This window comes from Leptonychotes weddellii, chromosome 11 (genome assembly GCF_054177405.1).
Source record: "Leptonychotes weddellii isolate Sample4059 chromosome 11, ASM5417740v2, whole genome shotgun sequence".
NCBI lineage: Eukaryota > Metazoa > Chordata > Mammalia > Carnivora > Phocidae > Leptonychotes > Leptonychotes weddellii.
The window spans coordinates 36,275,420-36,292,964 of record NC_138379.1 but is presented as its reverse complement, the minus strand read 5'-3'; the positions used below and the strand labels follow the sequence as shown (position 1 = coordinate 36,292,964).

Sequence of the window (17,545 nt, the reverse complement as noted above, 5' to 3'; positions counted from 1 at the left end):
ACATGTCCTAAAGCAGATTGTTATTATGGAATCATTCCAACATTGTATGCAAAATTGGTTTCCACTCCACAGATATTTAATGGAACTGCTAAATAAGAGACTAAAGAGAAAGGAAAGTGAATTATCTATCTTTGTTAGAAATAGTTGAAAGGTCAAACATTGAAATCAAGAGTGATAAAGAGGAGGGATGAGGTTTCCTAAGTAGATTACAGATTGCTGGTAATGTGTCTACTTTCTCTCAGCCAATTCCTCCTTGTGACCAACAAGGCTGGCCAAGGTTAGATTTAAAGCCCAAAGTATAGAACAAAACAAAGTTAACTTCCACATAGGAATCAAATTCATAATATTTGCTGTATTTGCCCCATCACAAAAATTCAGTTATTTTAGTTACCTTTAAGTGCTACTAGAACCAATAGTGCTATGGGAGAGGTTTCATCTTGATAGCAGTACATGATCCTAAGATGCAGAAGAATCCTGAATCAAGAATAGAATCCATATCTAAAAAATGTGTAAGTGTGATTCTACTTAAAGATTCACATTAAAATAGACAAACAAGAGGCGTGCAGTCAGTTAAGTGTCTGCCTTCAGCTCAGGTCATGATCCCAGGATCTTGGGATCAAGCCCCACATTGGGCTCTCTGCTCAGTGAGGAGCCTACTTCTCCCTCTCCCTCTGTCTGCAACTCCCCCTGCTTGTTCTCTCTCTCTCTGTGTCAAATAAATTTAAAAAAAATTTTTTAATTAAAAAAAAACAAATAAAATAGATAAAGAAGATAACACCAGAGTAACATTTGATCTATTGCTTTAGACTCAATAAGCCAGGGAAACCATCACTTACAAAATCCACCAACTCTACAAATTCTTTCCCAACTAACAGTGAATTATTGCTCTCCTTTATCTCCCATTTATCTGAATATAGATATGCTTTCTTTCTTGTTCTGCATCTCACTGTACCAACACACTAAAAATTGCCCCGTGTTTTGTACATTTGTGTATTTGCCCAGCATGGTTGCAGCGATGTGCCTGTGTCTACCCACAGCAATATTTGACAATTTCATCAACATATCCCAGTCATGTACCTATTACTGATCACATTCTTATTACATTCTACCATCATAGAAAGTACTCCTTCTTACCTTCCTCAGGACTTCAAAGCATGTTTTTGTAGTATCTTTAAATCCAACTTCATCTTATTCCACCTTGTCTGAGTACCCTTGAGGAGGCTGGATTTAGAATCCTGACCTTGAGTTCAATGAGGCTTAGATCTAGCATACCTGCCTCCTTTCAAATTCTCCTCTGGGGTAGCATCACATAGCAATCACATATTGAGCAACTCCATCTCCTTATATAAACAAGTATACTTACAAATGTTCATTTATAGTTACTGTGTGGCAGAAATATCTGGATCAGTGCTAATTTTTAGTGTGGAATCTTTGGTTCTCTCTTCAGTGGTCATACAAAGACCATAGACACATCTTACTCCCAAGAATATATAAAGTAGAAGGCAACATTTTAACATTTTCCAGAAATAGGACAATAGATTTCTTCTGAAATCTATTTGGTTTATGGGAGAAAGAGTGGAATTCAAGAATACAGAAAGGATGTTATTTTTCAAGATCATTTTAATAAACAGAAACAACATCCATTTCCACCTTATTTAGAAGATAAAAGAATCATCTTTCTAACAAGAGAATGAAGGTTATAATCTAGGTTACTAGGTTTGCCCATAAAAATGCAAAATGAAAGAAGGGGCAGAGAAGATGAGAAAATAGAGGGTAAGGTAGAGGGGAGAGAGAAGGAGAGGAAAGAAAAGTCACAGGACAAGAAAGGAAAGATACGGAGAGGGGAAAAGAGAGATAGAAATTATCTAGTATTAACCCTAAGATTGTGGCAGAGGTTCAGGACAGAAATAAAAGAGGTCATAAAACCCAACCGTATCCATTGTTACTTTCTTTCTTAAATATTTTCCCTTTTCCAGAGAAAGATTGGAAAAATGAGCTAAGTGAATTACCTTCAAAAATAATCACTCTTATTTGACCTAATTAGTTTTATGGAGCCGATAGCTCCACACCTTGCTTAAGAATTTCAGTGGTCACATGTCTGCATAGTCAAAGTGATCCCAAACAATTTCTCCAATGTATTACACATATAAACAAGTTTTCTTCAAAACCAGGCATGATGGTCATCTTTTCCTCCATTTTTCTCTTCAAAAAACACAGTTATTATAGAAAACGAGAGGAAAATTCCACTCTTCATTCATGTTTGAGTTCCTCTGACTTGCTAAAATATATTGGACTGTAGCATAAGATGTAATTCCATGTATATCTATTTCTTTTTTCCTTAAAAAGAAAACTTTCACAAGATTTAATTATACAAGAGTTAAATAAAGCAGCAATTTTTTTCTATCCATGGTGTTAGGGTTTTCTTTCTTTCTTCTTTCCTTTTTCTATTTTTCTTTTAGAGTGAAAATTACTTTATCAAGAAGTTTCCATTTACATTATTAAAAATATATGTCAATCATCATCACAAGTCTGTTTTTCTTTGCTTTGTGATACAGACTCTTCATAAAGGCACTTAATGTTTTTTTGAAGCCAAAATTAAGAAGTTATTAGAGTTAAGAGAAACAGCATGGTCATTGAGTCAAACAATCTTGAATTTGAAGATTTATCATTTACTGTGTTGGAAAAGTTGATATACTACTCTGATCCTCAATTTTATTAACTATAAAAATGGGTGTAAGAACAGTTTCTACCTCTCAGGGTAATTATGAAGATTAAATGAGAAAATTCTCATGACAAATAAATAGAAAGTATTTAATATAAAATCTGGTACAACTAAGCACTTAATATGTGGTATTATTAATAGATCATACGCCACTATTGAGGTATAAAATTTATCTTCCTAATAATATTACCAAAACAGGCAATGGAATTAGTGTCCTTTGGAAGAGACTTAATTCTTTAAAAACAATGGTAGATCAAAGAACATGAAGATCAAGCCTTTAAAAAAAAAAAAAGCTTGCTTATTTTAATGAGTATTTTTCAAACTATGGGTTGATGAATAAAATCAATTTTCTGAGTGCCAGTTGGCATTTTTTTATTAAAAAGAAAAGGAGAGAATGGAAGGGAGAGAGAAGAAACAAAGGAAGAGGAGGCAAGGAGAAAAAAAGAGAAAATAGAACGCATTGTGCATATTAAGGGTAAGTATTGTTCATGAAAACTTTATTTCAGCTATGTTATATTACATACTTGGTCAAAATAAAAAATTATTCCTTACTCTAAATCAGTCAAAAAAACTTTGAAAGCCTCTAAACTTAATGGGAACTAGAACATGTGAATCCATGGGTTTCATATTACAGGGAAAGATCCCACCACCTCGCTCATTCAAAGGTTTCTCTAATTCATGGAATGTAGCGATTGAAGCCATCCAGGGCCTTTTGGGGTATCTTTTGATATCTTCTTTTTTGAAATACTGTAAGACAGAAGTAGCTACCTATAAGAGTTTATCCAAGGGCAAGAGGGAGACTAGATGGCTTCTGAATAACCATTCCAGCTCTAGGATAATGAAGAAAGCAATGATTTAAAATGAAGAAAAGTTAACAAAATTAGAAGCATTTAAGATGTGATTCTTTTTACATTCAATAAATTCTGGCACTTACAAGCAAAGACCAAGGAAATAACTCTTCTTCTAAAGATCTGATGGATTTGTGAAATAAAAGGACTAGAAAGTGTCACCCACGTCCAGTGTGCTTTACTCAAAGACACTGTTACATCTCTCTCTCTCCTTTTGCAAGGTCTCTAAGGTATGTATGGAGTTGGGGGTGGGGGCGGCAGGTGGGAGAGCAGTGTACAACAGGAAGGTGCATATAAGTGGTTGTGTTCACTTCAGTCTTGTTTCAAACCAAACCAGTATGGTGGTCAGCTGTCAACCAAAGAAAACAGGAGTAGGAACAGAGCCAATCACGCTGTGTTAAGTAACCCAGCCATTCCACAGAGATCTGTACAGTTCTTGTTTCCTGGCCCTACAGCTGGCAATAGCACAGCAGTAATTTGAGGGGCTTTCTATAGGGTGCTTATGAGTTTGATTTCACTGTTGGCTTCTTGCCACTGCAACCTATACACTGGGTAATTCTGTTTGTGAGTTACCCAACTATGTGCTTAGATGATAAAAGATCAGATTTTTCACTTGGTAGGCATGAGTTTTCACTTTGCCAAATGGTTTGGTTTTTTTCCCCAACTCCCCAGGTTAAGAAAAAGACACGGTTCGTATTGTCAAGCATTTTTCCCTCCCACTTTGAGCCATGTATTTTGGGGGGGAACCGAATTCTATTTTACCTGTAAGTCATCAAACTGTTTTCTCTAAACTAACAACTTAAATCTTAAGAATCTTTTAAATATCAGTTCTCTCATTTTCTCCCTGCTACTCTCCTTTTTTCATACTTGCCCCCATGGCAATCAAAAAATATATCACTTGCCAGCTTTGAAGTAAAAGGGATAAACATGATTCAACTGCTGAGGTTTAAGATGACATTCTATGTGCAACCAAATAAACTTTGCATTACCCATTTGCACTTTAATATGACCTTCTTCTGATACCTGAAAGACATAAGGTAGTTAAACAGGAATGAACTGGTCTTCATTTGGGTGAATTGTCATGTATTTGGGAATATTTAACTTTGAGTCAACCTCAGCTGCGTCCTCTACGCTTGTGTCACCTCACCTTACATAACATCTAATCAATAATATATTCCAAAATTGTTTTCCGCTTAGAAACGGAACTACTCTCACCGGTGCTACAACTTAAAAACTGAAAGCCAAAATTATGAGGGTGGGAATGAGTATGTACAAGACATACAATGAAAATACTTGGAACATGCTGTGAGGCATGGTGAATGAGCAAAGTATTGATCTTCTCCACCCTTCAGCACATTAGTGTAAAATTTAAAAATGCTCCTTCTTCACTCTCTCAATATGTATCAATATATATCAGTATATATCCCAGCTCCAGTGGGATATACCCTTCATTTATAAAACAGACACACATCTCTATACCAGGGCCACCAAGGGCACCAATTCCCTCCTACTTCAGTCAGGATACCAGTTACTTTCTTTCAATACCTAGAGACATCAAGAAGTCAGCCTCACCCCCCAAATTCCATTTCAAGGGGTGTTTTATTTCCACTGCTGTGCACTGGTAGAGTGGAAGTAGGAAAAGTCAAATCCTACCACCAGAAATTCATTAAAAGAATGTTATTAAAACAAGATTCAAAATGACATTTCATACCAAAACCATTTAACAGACACTAGTTAGCTACTATAGTACTGTCAATAGTATAATTCAGCCATATTATGGGGTAAATGGGTATCAGTAGGTTGCCCAGTGAACCAAGTCACCATCTATAACCTGGTTTCTATGAGAATATCAATTCCAAATTCCAAACAATAAACTTTCAGAACTTTACCTATTAGTAAGTTGGAGACTGCCTACAAATACAGCCTATGAATATTTCAGAGACGTCTTTTTGCGATATAGGTAAAGAAATACTGGGCACCAGGATGGCTCAGTTGGTTAAGCGACTGCCTTCGGCTCAGGTCATGATCCTGGAATTCCCAGGATCGATGCCCGCATCGGGCTCCCTGCTCAGCGGGGAGTCTGCTTCTCCCTCTGACCCTCCCCCATCTCACGCTCTCTCTCTATCTCATTCTCTCTCTCAAATAAATAAATAAAATCTTTAAAAAAATAAAAAGAAAAAAAGAAATACTAAAAAATCAGGTAATTAAGTGTCAGTCTTTTTTATAAATAGGTCATATGCTCTACAAAAGGGGGAGCAAATTTTTTTTTAAAAAAAGCAAGAATGCAATATGAAAATTATAAATTGCTTCCTCATTTACTATTAGTGAAATCTGGGATTGTCAAATACAGACTTGGAAGTATATATGAATAAATGATTATTAGTGGCTGTAACACATTGTTAATATGATGCCAATAAGAACAATAACTATGCCAATACTATATATGTATAGAGAAAATATAAACAATTCTAAAATTACGGGTATTACTATGTTCTTCTGAACATAAGTGATTCAGATGCTGCCTTCAAAAAACACACAAAGTTTCTAAGCTTAGGGCACTAGGAAATTTAACACAACTGTAAGTCAACCCATTCTCATGCAAATTCCAGAGAAATAACTAAATACATACTTAACGACCTGTATAACCTAATACTTTGTTTTCGTATGTGAGCAGGGCTATGTGGATCTATAAAAATATTATCTGGGCAGAGCTTTGAACATCTAGGATAAGAACTTCTCATAAAACCACCAAATATGGGGTGCCTGGGTGGCTCAGTCAGTTAAGCATCTGCCTTAGGCTCATGTCATGATTCCAGCGTCCTGTGATTAAGCCCACCTCCTTCTGTCACTCCCCCCCATCATGTCCTTTCTCTCCCTCTCATTCTCTCTCAAATAAATAAATAAAAATGTTTTAAAAACCCACCATATATGGGGCGCCTGGGTGGCTCAGTTGGTTAAGCGACTGCCTTCGGCTCAGGTCATGATCCTGGAGTCCCGGGATAGAGTCCCACATCGGGCTCCCTGCTGAGCAGGGAGTCTGCTTCTCCCCCTGACCCTCCCCACTCTCATGCTCTCTCTATCTCATTCTCTCTCTCAAATAAATAAATAAAATCTTTAAAAAAAAACACCCCACCATATATGTATTATACTGATATGATACCTAAATGATCTCTTAATAAAAGCCAATTTAAAATGAGGTGAGAAAACTAGTTTGCTATAGAAAGGCAATGTTCACAAAGCCTGGATTCAAAGGAAAAAATGGATGGGCATAAATCAAAGTGTTTGTAGGAAATAACACATGAATTTTTCAGTAAAATACAACAGAATTTTACTTGCCACTTGTTGGCAAGATGGGGACTGGGGAGAGAAAGATACTAGGAATTATCCTGAGGTAACACAAAGCACAGCTGAATATAACATTGTTCTCCCACTTTTAACATAACTATTGAGACTTGCCTGTATCCAATTACATCGTGACATTCTCACTCATCTGCTCTCTCTGATGTCCATGCAGGACTTCCAAACCTTCCCCCAGAGCACATGTGTTAGTGGACACCACACTGCACATGCTCCTTACTCATCCTTCCTCCCCCCTCTCAACCATCAGTGATCCCTTCCTTAGCCAGCATGCTGTCCTTTAGTCATAGAAGTTAGCAGTAAAATCAGAGTCCTGCTAACCATCTCTGTCAGTTCAACTGGGGATGGAAGGCCCACTCATTCTATTGCACCCAGCAGAGTAGCTCAATATTCTGGGTATTGTACATTTTAACCCAGTGGAGATGAGGTCTCCACTGGAGAAGCATGGTTAAGTGGTATATCCTTGTCTGTAACTGGGCAAGTGTCAGTGTGTACGCATTTGGGGTAAAGTTGTGTATATATATACATCTCTCTGCATAAGCACATATTCAAACATCTAAGAGTATAAAAGCTGCATGGAACTGAGTTTATCTTCCTCTTGAAGTACATCATACAAATAGCTACAATTAGCATATAGAATTTTATGAAATAATCATTGTCTTTGCGTGGAAGGACCTGATAGGAAATGAGTCAGGTCTCTCACGCATCAACTGGGGCAAAAGAAGGGGAACACGGTGTTCTTTCTTTGCACCCAAAACAACAAACGAGAAAATAAATCCATTTGGAAAAATTATCTCAGGTTTTCCCAGGAGAAGGAGAGTTAGGGAAGTTTCAGGTTTTTTGTTAAGAAAAACTGACAGCAAGCCTTCATATTAGACTGTATGTGTCTACCCACTAAGATTATTCAAAAATCTAAAAAGTATTCTTATTAAGAAAGTTAAGTCCAAATGAAACATTGTTTTTCAAGGATAATTCTAAAAAAGGCCTCAGGGGTTAAGGTTTTCACCAGTGGTTCTAAGAAAACAACTTATAGGGCTTTAAGTGAAGTAAGAGAAAATGGCATTTCACTGCAATGTGCTGCTATGGCCTGTATGACTTGAACTATACAAAAGAGTTCTTCTGGGATTTTGTTTTCCCTTAGAAAGGAAAACGGAAGAAAAATTTTTACATAGTCATGAGGCATAGGGCAAGAAGTGGACATATAAATAACTATTAGCTCAGTGTAAAGGATCCCTGAAGAAAGGGAAGTAGCCCAGGAGATGTGCACATCAAATAAAAATGGAGAATATGGCTATATTTCAGCTCAAACCAATATTCCCTTTTCAGGAATCATCCCCTCTGGCTCACTGCTGACAATCCATAGATAGCATATGAGTGAGATGAGTTCATGAGTAAGATGAACAGGGATGCTCCACGGCAGGTAAATAAATTTGTTTCCACTGAGATAATTATTCTTACCGTATGTCACTACTCTCATGGCATAAACAGGACAGGTGATGACATCCTATAAAATGCAATTTTTATTCCTATACTCCTGACATCGAGCTATATAACCCATTCAGCTCTCATGATTTTTTTTTTCTCTGAAACTATGAGTGGGTTTTTGTTATTGTTGCTCTTGGTTTTTGCCTTTTTAAAAAATGCAATCATCAATTGTGCAATATTGTTAAGAGACTGGGGGAAAATGGGACTGTCATTATTTTAGGCTATCTGGTCCTATACAAGGACTACATATGTTATTATTTGAGATAGCTGAATGTAGCTATTTTACTTGGATTATTTTAAGGTTAACATCTGCATGATATAACTTCTGTGCAGTACCTATATTCTCAAATAAATGCCCTCTCCCAAACCTCAAGTCCTTTCAGACCTAACATAGGCAAGAAACAAGGAATCACAAGCCTTTGTACCAACAAATAATTTTTCCAACTATAATTCATTAGTACCTTATTCCAAAATCATATGAATACTTACAAGATGGTTAATCCTCATTAAAAACTAAGATTACATGACATAATTACATGTAAATAAGAAAAATGAATTAAACTCTTACCCTTTCCTATGTCGGGCACTAGTTATGAATCATATATACAATTAGAGTTATATTGCTAAGCTAAAAATATTGGTAAAGATCTAAAAATGACAAACAGTGCCTTTTAAATTAATGTCTTATTAGTTGAGTGAAGTACACTGACAAAGAATAATTTATGCTTATTCAAACTGCACTCGACATCTTCAGGTGTTTCCAAATGAGCTCACAGAAGAGTGATTAAATGCATCTGATAACAAGCCACACATTGCTGAAATTACTTACCGCCTCATTTTATGATTAATTAAACATGTAGATTAAAGTTGCAAAAGAATTTAGATTAATGAGCAAGTTAAGTCTTGCTGATATAAGTGAATTGGGAATTGGATGCTCTGTGGAACTTTATAAACATGCATTTTATAATGAATAAGACAAGGCTACATGCAGAATCGTGGCCACCAGGGCCTTTTGACGATGCAGTCTTTTTTAACATGGTTTGACAGCTTTCAAATAACATTCTTCTATAGGCTTTAAACTTTGTGCTTTGCTGTAAAACACAAGACTACATAACTCATGTACCAGGAGTACGATTATTTTCAAGCTCTCCAAGGTAATGACCCCCTGTAGCAGCAGCTGTTCATAAAAAATTACAAGCTCAATTGTTATTTTAATCAGAGATAGTTTCATAGTTAAAACCAGTTATGCAACTTGTAAAATTATATGACACCTCATCAGTACCTTCTCTTCCACACTCCTTCCTCCAAAAGCAAAACCATCCCAAAAAAGTCATAGTTTCCAGAGGACTTATTAACAAACAGGATCCTCAATCATTCATAAAATATTCAAAGCCATTTATTAGTGAAGTTTCTGTGCTAGGAAAGGTAATGTTTAAATTTATGACGACTCATATCAGCTCCAAGAGTGTGTCAAAATATCTGCTAGGGTTTGCTGAGTCTCCAATTTTTCTCTTTTAAGATCAGTTTTACCTAATCCACATAGCTTAGGCTGTGTCAAAAGCCAAGTTGGACTTTATGATTTTCCAGGGCAAGAGAAATTCAGGTTGTTCACAGAGATGTAGTACATTCTCCTTTGCAAGTGATACAGAAGTGGAGAGAAATTGAGCTTAAGTTACTAAACTAGCTTGTGGTTTAAAATCTATTCCATTTTTATTACTAAGCTTGTAGCACAATGCCATTTTATTATTACCATAGCATAGTAAAGACAATCCTAAAATTCATTGAATGGATCCAATCTGCTATCTAAAATATATCTCTAACTCTCTTCTACTTATTTTCAGATCTTATGCATGATTCATTTTTTGTCAAGAGTGAGATTTTTATAGTGTTAAATTTTTTCTTTTTAATTCAGATTTTTTTTAAACTCTAAAGACTTACCAAGAAAACTATGGAAATTTTTACATAAGGATCAAAAGGAACTGTTCCATGACACAGGTGGCAAATTACCATCATTAACCCCCATATTCATCATGCGGACATAATTGCCCATTTAAAGATTTATGTTAGTGAAAATATAATATTGACACATAAGTCTCTGACTATACTGAAATTTATTAAAAGTTAAAATCAGCTTTATAAGCAGCCAAAACAAAATAGTCTCCACTGGATTTGTTTATTTCCTTTCAGTTTTATTAAGTCAGTGTCTTTCACCGAGTAATGTAAATCACATCTTATCACCACAAAATGTTATTTTAAATTTATAAGCTTTTCCTCCTTGTAATTCAACTTGAATATAATAATAAGGATTTCTAGGTAAGAATATGGACACAAATACTTCAAGGACCAAATAATATACTTTTTGTTTATATGAAAATTTAAACTTCTCATTTACCTTTTTCAAAAAAGGAAATCTGACAACAAAGTGGTTATGTCAGTCCAAAAGAGGCTACGTTAGATATCTAAAAATAATTCTTTTGCAATCGTAAGATGTATTTGGTATGTGCCAGACAGACATAGACTATTCAGACAGTTCAACAAGACACCAAATTTTAAGGAGCAGGATCTTTCCACTCCAGTCATTGCCATATTATTTCTAGACCACACAAATTATGAGGCGTGTCCTGGAGTTACTAATAATTTAATAGAAATTGTGTCACTCCTATGGCATTTTAATACAGAAAGATACATTTATTTCCCCATGAAAGTAATTTTTGTGAAATAACTTTAAGTCCTAAATACTGAATATACTTAGCTATTATAAGTATTTTATTATTAGCATGTTTCAATTTTTCTGATAAATGCTTTATATAGTTTTCCTTCATAGAGTACATAAATTTACTGGTCATTTAAAGTTAGGAGTTAAATGTTTACTTGAAATACCAAAATAGGTACTTCACCTTGAAATTTTTAATAAATGGGCAATTTAAAATATCCCAAATCAGCCATAATGTAATATAAAAATTCCTAACATTATTTTCATTAAATCAAGATGGCAATTTATTATAATACATAGTTTTTATTCTACAACACATAGTCATGTGGCCTATGAACCCTGCATTTCTAAGGGGAGATTAATATTTTCTTTATCACATGTATAGGCTGAAAAAAAGTATAAAACATACTCATCAGAAACTAAAATGAGACAACTAAACTCATTTTTGCATGTAATTGGGTCAAAGTTTGTCAAGCTGAACTATAAATGCATTAATACCCACAATACTGCCAAATGCTGAATTATTAATATTGTCAGCTCCTCAGTTTCAGTTCATGCCCTATGGAGGAGTTTCGTGTGATTCAACAAAACTTAGTCTCTCAACATGTTTACAAGCATCCTAGGGCAACATATCTTAAGCTAAAAATAAGGTAACTCTCAACCAAGCAAACTGTCATCAAGGTCATTGGAAGGTTCACAAATGCAAAGAACCAATCTATAATAAAGGGGGCATATGAAGCCAGGTGCTACCCCATGCAAGATCCTTGTCAACTCAGCACCCAGCAGTTGACGAAAAGTGGTTCTTCACTAGGCAGGATCAGCAACATTATGTACTACACCTGTGAGTTGTATATGTTAATTTAAGTATTCAAGAGCCAAAAACAGTGCTAAAAATTGGCTCCCAAACTATTATGGTTTATCATTTTTTATTAACTGTGTAAATTCTTTAGTTCTCTTAAGCAAATACAGTTAGTTAACTAGTCCTGAATTTTTTCTTCAGGAAAGAAATAAAAAGATTTCTCTGTTTTCTAGATTAGCTTTGCTAAATCACTTTTAAATTCCCATGTATCCAAAATATTTTTGTAAGTGCACATTGACAGTGCTCTTATATAAGGTCTTATATAAGATGATTGGAGATTTAAAGGATGATTATTTTTTAAGGTCAAAGGTTTCTAAACTTTACTTTGTATCCTATATCACTTCTGTGTATCTTATATCACTTCTTTTTGAAATCAAAACTAATTTTATTTATAAAATAAAAAATTACCCCTGAAACTACTATAATGTTATACATCAATTATACCTCAATAAATAGATAGCTAGATAGATAGATAGATGCAAATGAATTCAAGATTTGGGAAAATTTGGGGTTTCTGATACTCTCCTTTCCAATTCTTTATTCAATACATAAGTCCCTTATAAATAGAAGTGTTTCTGAAAAATATTGAATTGTGGTAGTAAAGTTATTTAATTTGTATGTAAAGTTTAGCCAATAATCCCAATAGTTTTAAATATAAGTTAAAAGTAGAAGATGTAAAGAAACTGAGTGTTAAAGTTACCTAAGCCTTAGTATTGGACCACAAAAATGCAATGCAATCTTCATTTGTCATGGAAATAGGAAATAAATGGGAACATTTGTTATACTCATAAATTATATATATTATACCTGGGCTCTTATACAAAGTGATGAGGGGTCACAAAGTCCTTCTTGAAGCATTTTTCTTTCCTCATCAGAAGATATAGAATGTCTAAAAAGAAGAAACTAATCGTTATTGGACCCACTATCTGCCAGATATAAAATAAATGTTCTCTATGCATCATATAATCTTCCCAACAACCACACCCATTTTATAGATAAGGGGATTGAGTTTCAAACAGGCAAAGGAATTTGTCTGGAATCCCACCAAGTGGTGATGAGAGTAAAGCCCTATGAACCCAACTCTAAAGTCCATTTGTTCTTACATTTATTTATGGCCTATACTATTTTTGTGTTTATGTTATTCTTCACTATCTAGAATCCCCATCTGCTGCTTCTCAGTTAATCCATTCCTACCACTTCCTTCTAAGTTTTACCTATTCCCAAAAGTATGTTGTGTTCTCAGCAGTTTGTTTAAAAGCCTCTATTACAACAATTCAAGTTACACTGATTCACACAATATATATTTATATAATGTCACCAATGTTATCATCTATATTACAACAATGTAATTACAAAATGGTTCCACTGACATTAGTGTATGTCTCTCCCATTCTCCATTCTATACCCCTCTATCTTTCTCACAGGAAATTTACTGCTACTACTAGTGGTAGTAGTAGAAGCATTAGTATTATTATTATATATTACCAACTTCAACAAACCACCTTTTGCTCTCATGCTGCTCTCTGGATCCCCAAAATCTCAGCCTCTGCTTTCATTCTGCTCAAATGTTCTCATACCCTTAAACCACCTCTCATTCCTTCCCAATCAAAAATTCTACTCTTGAATATTTCAAAAAACGTGTAGACACTCCTGATTATCATTTATGCAATAAATATCCAAGCATTTACTGTATGCTAGAAACTAAGGATAGATAAATAAGATAGACTTTTTTTTGTCTAAAAGCTTACAATCTACCACAAAGAAAGATAAGTAAACCAAAACTTGTAACATAGATTTGTGTCATAATAAATGTTAAAAAAAAAAAAAAAAAAGTGATGTGGGTACAAAAAACAAAGAGTAATAAATCATCTGGGTGGAAGTAGTCTAGAAAGGCTTCATATAGAAGGTGGTACATATAATAAACCTTCAGTGGATAACAGGATGCAGGCAGAGAAATAGCAATATAAACATCTATTATTTAATATTTTCTGTGTGAAAAGCACTCAATATAATTCATGCTCAATATATATTATGTAATTTTTTTTACATTTATGGAGAATTCTGCTTCTGACCAAAATGGACTAACAGGGACTGGATTTACCCTTCTGACTTAAACAACTGGAAAAAAGCCAGACAAAATATAAGAAAACAACAGTTTTCAGACATTAAGCAATGATGAACAGTGATTCTTAAGGGAAAAAAATGAGGTCATCCCTATGGTTGTCCCAGTTTATCACATGGAGAAAGCAATTAACATCTACAGTGCACAAAGGCAGATCTTAATGGTCTCAGTGAGTTAAGAAGATGGAACTGGGAGTCTAGAAGGCCAAGGTGGCTATAGGGCAGAATAACAGGAGAGAGACCTACACATAGACTTACAGAAATTTGCAAGTTCTCACAAGAATTTAGCCAATAACTGACCAGCTCATGTGTGTGAGAAAGCTAACTAAGGTTAGGTAAAGATACACCTAAAAGGAGCAGAGAGAACAATCCCCAGAATTCACATAAGGCCAGGAATAGTTCATTTTTCTATCATCAAAAGTATAAAACTTCATAACACAAGAAGCATTTGTCAAAGTACTCAGAACAGTATTACCTCAGTAGTGAAGATAATTAATCCTAAAGGCTATACTGGTTTCAACTGACAGAGCTTAAAAGCAAGCATTGAAAAGATCAAACTGTTTCCAAGTATCTTAACTGCATACCAGAAAATATGTCCAAAAATATTTATAGGAATACAGAAACATTTAGTACTCAACAAGGTAAAATGCTGCCATCCAATAAAAAATTACCAGCCATACACAGAGGAAGAAAAATACAACCCATAATGAGGAGAAAAATCAATCAATTAAAACTAACCCAGAGGGGCGCCTGGGTGGCTCAGTCGTTAAGTGTCTGCCTTCGGCTCAGGTCGTGATCCCAGGGTCCTGGGATCGAGCCCCGCATCGGGCTCCCTGCTCGGTGGGAAGCCTGCTTCTCCCTCTGCCACTCCCCCTGCTTGTGTTCCCTCTCTCGCTGTGTCTCTCTCTTCAAATAAATAAATAAAATCTTTAAAAAAAAAAAAAAACTAACCCAGAAATAACAAAGACGAAAATGAGTATACAAGGATATTAAAACAGCTATAGTTGCATTCTATTTATTCATGGAACTAAAAGAAAGACTAAACCTATTAAGCAGAGATACTGATTATATTACAAAGATTCAAGTTGAACTTCCAGGAAAAAAAAATTCAATGTCTGAGATGAAAAATACACTGGGTGGAATTAAAAGCAGATTAGACACTGCATGACAAAGACAAGTGAACTTGAAGACTTATCAAAAGAAACAATACAAAATGAAATAGAGTGGAAAAAATAAGATGAAAAAATGTGAACAGAATCCATGAACTGCAGAACATCTTCAAGCTGCTTAATATATGTGTAATTGGATTCCCCAAAGAATGGGACTAAACAAAAAATTTCTGAAGAAATAATGGCTGAAAATTTTCCAGTGTGACAAAAACTATCAACCCACAGATACAAGAATTCAAAATACTTGGGGCTCCTGGGTGGCTCAGTGATTAAGTGTCTGCCTTCGACTCAGGTCATGATCCCAGGATCTTGGGATCAAGCCCTGTATCGGGCTCCCTGCTCAGCCGGGAGCCTGCTTCTCCCTCTTCCCCTCCCCCTGCTTGTGTTTCCTCTCTTGCTGTATCTCTCTGTCAAATAAATAAATAAAAATCTTAAAAAAAAAAAAAAAGAATTCAAAATACTCTGAGCTCAAGAAACATTAACAAAACTACACTAAGGCATATAGTAATCAAATTGCTTACAACCAGTGACCAAAAAAAAAAAATCTTAAAATTAGCCAAGGAAAATGACACATCACATAGAGAGGAACATATATAACAATTTTATCCCACTTCTTTTTTAAAACAATGCAAGCCAAAAGACAATGGATCAACATCTTTAAATTACTGAACAACAAAAAGTGAATCTAAAAATTCTATACATAGCAAAATAAAAATTTTTCAGAAATACAAAATCAGAAATACAAAAGCAGAGGGGCACCTGGGTGGCTCAGTTGGTTAAGCATCCAACTCTTGATTTTGGCTCAGGTCATAATCTTGGGATGGTGAGATAGAGCCCCACATCAGGGTCTCCACTCAGCAAGGAGTCTGCTTGAGATTGCTTCTCTTGATCCCTCTTCTCTTGCCCTACCCCTCCCTCTATGCTCGCTCTCTCTCTCCCTCTCAAAAAAATAAATCTTTTTAAAAAAAATTCTTCAGGCAGAAGGTAATGTTACCAAATGGAAACTGAATCTACACAAAGGAATAAATGCACTGAAAATAGTAAATATGTGGTAAATATAAAAGACTTTCTTATTTTTTAAATATCTTTAAAATATTATTGCCTATTCAAAGCAAAAATAATTATTTTTAAGTTTATAACATATGCAGAAGTAATGTGTATGACAATAGCACAAATACTAGGAGGGAGAAATATAAGTATACTATTGTAAGATTTTTATGTCATATGTGAAGTGGGATAATATTACTTGAAATAAGACTGTGGTAAGTCATATAGAGTTCTTATAAATTCTAAAGCAACCATTAAAACATAATTAAAACAAAAAATTAAAAGTAATAAGCCAACAAAGAATTTTAAATGAAATTATAAAAAATTCTCAAAAAATTAAAAGAAAGCAGGAAAAGGGAACAATGAACAGATGGCACAAATAGAAAACAATGAGCAGATCATGTATTTAAACTCAGTCACATCAATAATCACATTAAGGGTAAATGGTCTAAATATCCAAATTAAAAGGGAGGAATTGTCATACTGGATAAAAAGCAAGACTCAACTGAATACAGTCTTCAAGAAATTCACATTAAAAATGAAGACACAATACTTTAAAAGTGAAAAGATGGAAAATATATTACCCATAGTACCACTAATAAAAAGAAAGTTGCAGTGGCTACCAGACAAAGTAGATTTCAGAGTAAAGAATATTACTAGCTATAAAGGGATCCTTGTATAATGATAAAGGGGTCAATTCATTAGGAGGATTTAATGACCCTAAACATCCATCCACCTAGTAGAGCTTCTAAATATAAGAAAGATGGGGCGCCTTGGGGGTTCAGTCAGTTGAGCATCTGACTCTTTGTTTTGGTTCAGGTGGTGATCTCAGGGTCATGGGATTGAGACTCTCAATGGGCCAGGCTCTGCTGCCCAGCAGGGAGTCTGCTTGGGATTATCTCTCTCTGCCCCTCCCCTACTCGTGCCCCCTCTCTCTCTCAAATAAATAAATAAATCTTTTTTTAAAAAAATAATAAATACAAAAAAGAAAAACTAATAGAATTTCAAGGAGATGGGAGATGAACCATGAGAGACAATGGACTCTGAAAAACAAACTGAGGGTTCTAGTGGGGAGGGGGGTGGGAGGATGGGTTAGCCTGGTGATGGGTATTAAAGAGGGCACATTCTGCATGGAGCACTGGGTGTTATATGCAAATAATGAATCATGGAACACTACACCCAAAACTAATGATGTAATGTATGGTGATTAAGATAACATAAAAA

The 17,545-nt window shown here is 35.0% G+C and overlaps 1 protein-coding gene across 7 annotated transcripts in view; it reads right to left on the bottom strand.

Moving 5' to 3' along the window:
• The window catches only part of SOX6 (SRY-box transcription factor 6), a 584,292-nt gene that overhangs the window by 457,056 nt on the left and 109,691 nt on the right, over positions 1–17,545 (bottom strand). For 3 of the 7 annotated variants that reach the window (XM_081798524.1, XM_081798525.1, XM_081798523.1), the window contains exon 3: positions 12,792–12,873. The exons of the other annotated variants lie outside the window; for them this stretch is intronic. The gene's annotated coding sequence lies outside the window, so the exon portion shown is untranslated. The remainder of the gene's footprint in view (positions 1–12,791; positions 12,874–17,545) is intronic. 7 annotated transcript variants of the gene reach the window in all.